Source organism: Dipodomys spectabilis, unplaced genomic scaffold (genome assembly GCF_019054845.1).
Source record: "Dipodomys spectabilis isolate Male_0828 unplaced genomic scaffold, ASM1905484v1 ptg000491l, whole genome shotgun sequence".
NCBI lineage: Eukaryota > Metazoa > Chordata > Mammalia > Rodentia > Heteromyidae > Dipodomys > Dipodomys spectabilis.
The window spans coordinates 624,621-630,788 of record NW_024871168.1 but is presented as its reverse complement, the minus strand read 5'-3'; the positions used below and the strand labels follow the sequence as shown (position 1 = coordinate 630,788).

Below are 6,168 nucleotides of genomic sequence, written 5' to 3'. Positions count from 1 at the left end.
TATCAAAAAATTTTATGACCTGCCAAACAGTCTTAATTTTATCATATATAAGCAAATCCCAAAAATAAACATATTTAAATCATTAAAACTTTTAACAAACCTTAACATTTACTGCAATGATCACTATGACAGGTGCCTTGTGTAGAATAATTGAATTCCTCTTCCTACACATCTCATGAACAACAAATACCTGGAATTATTTTGTTTTTGCCATGTCAATCTTGACTTTACTCTTAAATGTGTGCTTATGTAAGAAATAAATGGTTCTAAAATTTCACAATTCTTTTGAACTTACTTTTTGTTGAATTGTCTAGTTTAAGAAAATCAATTACACTTTATATATACAATAATGTTCTGTGCTCAATTTGGCTGCACATACACTAAAATTGGAACATACAGAGAAGATTAACATAGTCCCTGCAAAAGGATGACACGCAAATTAGTGAATCGTTCCATACTTTTACAACAACAGATGCTGGAAGGGATGTGGCCAGAAGGGAAGCCTACTGCATTCTTGGTGGGAGTGTAAACTTGTTCATCCACTTTGGAAAGCAGTTTGCAGGTTCCTCAAAAGACTCCACAAAGAGCTCCCCTATTACACAGCAATCCCACTTTTGGGCATTCCCCTAAATGATCAGAAACAAGTCCATACTAAAACTACCACCACAACAATGTTTATTGTAGCATTATTTGCCATAGCTAAGATATGAAACCAACTCTGATTCCCCTCAGTAGAAGAATGATCAAGAAAACATTCTGTGTGTATGTGTGTGTGTGTGTGTGTGTGTGTGAGAGAGAGAGAGAGAGAGAGAGAGAGAGAGAGAATGTACACTTACACAACCACTTTGGAAATCAGTCTGGTGAGTCCTCAGAAAGCTAAATATTGACCTTCCTTATGGCCCATTCATACCACTTCTAGGCATCTATTCTGAACAACAGGTACTAATATTCAAGGACACATGCACCTCCATGCTTATTGCAGCACTGTTCACAATAGCCAGGATATGAAAAAAAACCATATGTACCACCAGAGATGAGTAGATCCAAAAACTGTGGTAACTATCCACAATGGAATATTTTCCAGCCATTAGAAAGGACAAAATAATGGCATTATTAAGGAAATCAATCAAGCTACAGGAAATCTTGTTGAGCGAGGTAAGCCAGAAGCAAAGAGACGAACGGCACATGGTCTGCATGATAAGTGGATGTTAAATCCAAAATGTAAGGTGATATGAAAAAATTAACAACACTTAAGAAACCAAGAACTTCCACTCATCTGGTCGAATCACTACTAAATAACCACATTTTGCTGATCATATGTGCACACTGAAGAGAAACCAGAGGACGACACAAGACTAGAGAGAATCAGGGAAAAACATACAATAGTGGGATCCATCAGCTGCACTGGACATTGACCAAAATAAACTAAGCAACTCCATGTCACTGAAGGGAGGGAGGGAACAAATGGGAAAGAGGGAATAGCTGACGCTATACAAAACAAAAAATATACATATTTCAAAACAAAAGAAGTATATATATATATATATATATATATATATATATATATATATAAAGAAATAACTCTATTGCAAAGCTCATAGAACTTATAAATGTTGTAGACTATGATAGACAATTTGCTCCATCAAAGTTAGAATATGTTTGTGACTTTAACTAAGCATCACTATCCCACAATATTGTGAAATTTGGGAACTTATGTAACCATGTAATCACAATAAAAACATTTGAAAAAATGATGTAGGTGAAAAACTAAGTTGCTCTAAAAAACAAAAAAGGAAAATGTTCTGTGTGTATATGTGTGTACAAACACACACTCACACGTATACTATATATATACATATATATGTCTATATATTAATTCTATGCCTCCATCAGAAAGAATGGCATCGCCCAATTTGTTAGGAAATGGAAAGTCTTGGAAAAAATTATATTAACTGATGTAAGCCAAGTCCAAAGAAACATAGGTCCCATGGTATCCCTTATTTGCAATAACTAGTATATGTCTGGGATAAGCAGAAATGTTGAAAAGCTTTGTGTATATGACTAAATAAGTTGATGTTAAGCTAAGTGACCCCCAAGATAGAGACACAATTTTTTTTCTTTCTTGCTGTTGTTTCTCACATATTTATAATGTACAACGTGATTTTTTTTTGTTTTTTATACGTTCCTCCCCAACAGTATAACCCTCGTTTTCACTTTATTTGATGTTGGTGCACCTGCATCTTGTATATACACTTCTCTAATTTCGGGAGGGAAAGGGAAAAAAACAACATGCTTAAATAGGAATACAGTTTGACCCATTGTATAACAATATATGCACAAGACATTATTTTGAAAAACGAACTTTACAATTTAGGCTGGGGACATTGGGTGGGGCTTGGGGTTGTGAGGAGTGTACTTGTGGAGGTGGAAGGGAAGGAATGGTGGGGGAAAAACAAAGGAGGAGGTAACAAAGCTTGACAGGAAATGTACTTATTACTTTGCTCATGTTACTGTAACCCCTTTGTACAGTATTTTTACAAAAAAAGTATAAAAATGTTTTGAGATGGAAGAGTTTATTTTGCCTATTTTACCCATATATTATAATTAACAAAGAAATTAATGCAAAACACTGATATGAAGATATTTTGAAAAAGTGAGTGTGTGTGAATTCCTGCGTGTTAGTATGCTCAGAGTTTGAAATCAGGGCCTCAAGATCTCGCTACGTCTTGCTCTCTAGATTGGTGAGCTACTATATAAGCTACATCTCCATTCCTGGCACTTTGCTAGTTCATTAAAATTTTTGAAAATAATCTCATGAATTTATTTTGTCCTGATTGGCTTCCAAATGTTATGCACAGATGTTAGCCTCCTGAGTAGGTAACTCGAGTAGTTAGGATTACAGGTATGACAAACCAGCACAAGGCTTTCAGAATAATTTTAAAAGTAGAAGAAAATTTACTTCACAGAGGCCTGTTTTATCATCTAGTTTTAAAGCATTTTGGAGTGATTATATGTGATTTTTTTCATTCTTGAATTCTTAAAATACAGTAAGTGATGATATTTAAAAGATTTAGTACTTTGTAAAACAGATACTGGAACTATGGGACAGAAGAAATTTGCCTCTCTTTGGACCATAATTTATAAGCTTAGCTCTGTGCATAATAACCCAATGTCACAAACACAGTCTGTGTTGAAGACAAAATGTAACAGAAAACAATCACCATGGAAAATAATTGCTATGCTATTATTTCTTGGACAATAAGAATATTGAATTGAGAGTACCAGAGAATGGAGAGAATTTACTTACCTTTTGTGTATTGCTGAAAGACTTTTGGAAATTTGACTCATTTCCTTCCTCACTGTGTGTCTTGGGCCATGCTCTTAGTGCCTTTAATTACAATTTTTCCAAACACTAAAATGGTAATAACATTAGCATTATAGCAAATATTATCTTAAGAATTAAGGGTCCTTAGGATGATGAACTCTTTTCTCATTCTTGTAGAGGCATTACCAGATGAGAGGAACTGTATTTTTGTTTGCTTACTTTCATTTATTCTTCAGTTTGAAATCTGAACTACTTAAAACCGAAAGAAACCAAAATTAGACAGGCAGGCTTTGGAAAGAGCAATCAATGTAAAATAAAAGAAATACATATAGCTATGTAAAAGGCCTAACTAAATTGTTATATAGTTTCAAGCATAAACAGAAAATGATTTAAGCAATATCAAGTTATTGAAAATGTTAGGAGTTGCTTAATTTTTCCTTTTTACTACCTTGAATTAATTATTTTTGTATAGAGAGATTAAAAATGAGATTAACAAGATACTTGATTAAAAATGGACAAAAGTTTGAATAGACATGTTTTCCATAAACCCCTCTATATCACCAGTGGGTTTACACAGTTGTGTTTAATATAACTTTTGTGCTGGCTTAATGCATTGTGAGCAGAAGTCATTAGAGAAATGTAATTCAAAATTACTATGATACTACTTTATAACTATTATAACTCTTATCAAAAAAAAATCAAAGGAACCAGGTGTGGTGGTAAAGGTTCGTAATTCCAAGCATTTAGGAGGTTGGATTTCAGTCTTAAGCCAGTCTGGGGTACTGAAGAGAGTAAAAATTTGCCCTTTATTACCTTTTATATAAAAGATATAATGTTGGTGAGAGTGTGAGGAAAAAGAAATTTTCTTCACTCTTGGTCAAAATACAGGTTAGTATTCTCCTTGTAGAAAGTAGTATGAAGTTTTTTAAAGAAATCATAGTTGAAATACCATCTGACCCACCAATCATGTGATTATTTCTCTCTGGGTAACTCGTAATATATCTGTAGTTCATTGTTATTCACATTATTCACAACAACAGCCAAGATATAAATCGAAGTTCAGTGTTCAACTACACTAATAAAGCAACTCTGGTACATGCACAAATATCTTTTTCTGTTTCATCCTTAAAAAAACAAGAGACTTCTCCCATTAGCCACAACTTACAATGACCTGAAAGTTGGATTCGAAATGAAGAAAAATGTTATGTTCTGATCTTTGTAAACACACACACACACACACACACACAATCCTCAAACATTAAGACAGAATTTTTTTTTAAAAGTAAAGCAAAGTGGAACTTCTGGGGCATTTAGTTCAAAATGCATAAGATACCAGATATACATTATGACCAGGTATAGATTTGTAGTGTACAACATGAGGATACAGGGGACAACATTGGCCTTACATAGGAATGAAGCTAAGTAAGTAGGAGTTGTTCTTCCTAGTAGTGGTTACTCTTTTAGTTGTTCTTCCTTCAATAATGGATGAGATGAATGTAATTCTTTAAGTATACCTGCCTATTTTCAGAAATAATAACAAACAATATAGCAATAATGTTGCACACTCAACATAGAACAAAATGTCAAATTAAAATACATGAGATTATCCTTGATGTAAACTAATTAATACAAATAAGGGAAACCATGGGACCTATGTTTCTTTAAGTCTGGCTTACTTCACTTAATATGATTTTTTCAAAGATCTTCCATTTCCTTACAAATGAGGTGGTCACATTCTTTGTGATGCAAGCATATTTTTCCACGTGTGTTTATCTGTAAGTGTGTGCTTGTGTATGTGTGTGTGTGTGTGTGTGTGTGTGTGTCATTTTTGGTAAGTATTACTGTGATACATAGTAGTATCTTTACTGTGGCCTTGTTTGTGATTACCTGGTTATATGCCCAGAAGTAGGATTACTGGGTAATAGGGGAGCATTATTGTGTACATCAAGGTTAATCTTATTAGATGAGCAGAATAGCTCAATAGCTATGTACATATGATCGTATAAGGTGATTCCAAGTTAAATTAACTCCAAGACATATTCTTTGTTATTGTTGTTCTTAATGTACTATGTGATTTCTTTTTATCCTTTTGTGTTTTCCCCACCTATGATTAATCCCCTGTAGTCACTGTATTGGATTTTGATACCCTGGGTATTTTCAATATGTTGATCTGAACTAGGGAAGGGAAAGGAAAAAAAAAAACTAAATGGTGAGACAAAGGACAAAGGGGGAACCTATGCAACAGTAGTACTCAAAAGAAAATATTTTGTAAGTAAACTTGGGGGAGGACATTAGGAGTGAAGAGGGAGAAAAATAGGGGTAATTTAGAAAAGAAATAAATTAATTACCTTACTTATGTAACTATATCCTATCTGTATATTACCTTGACAATAAAATTTAAATAAAAATAAAATAAAATATATGAGAGCAGCAATACAGGAGATGAGAGTGGGGGAAATACTGTAGTATCATAGAGCAGAACAGCTGTGGAAAGCAGTAATTTTACATTAACATAGCAAGTAATAAACTAGCATACAGATTTTCAGCTTCATGTCAATCATTAAAAAGGGAAAACAAAATGCACAATCAGCATACCAATAGAGATAAAATAGAAAACTAAACAATTAAGATGAAGCGATGACTTGGACCAAGAATAACAAATGACACAATTAGGAAACAAATAACAAGCTGCTGGGCTGGGAAGGTGGCTCAGTGGTAGAGTGCTTGCCTTGCATGCCTGAGGCCCTGGGTTCGATTCCTCAGCACCACATAAGCAAAAAGAAAAAAGCCAGAAGTAGTACTGTGTCTCAAGTGGTAGAGCACTAGCCTTGAGCTGAAATGAT

General features: G+C 33.9%; 1 non-coding gene across 1 annotated transcript; it reads left to right on the top strand.

Moving 5' to 3' along the window:
• The first annotated feature begins 356 nt into the window (after window positions 1–356).
• LOC122098761 lies at window positions 357–462 on the top strand. The gene has a single exon (XR_006145806.1). It is a non-coding gene; the product is annotated as a U6 spliceosomal RNA (small nuclear RNA).
• Window positions 463–6,168: the final 5,706 nt, after the last annotated feature.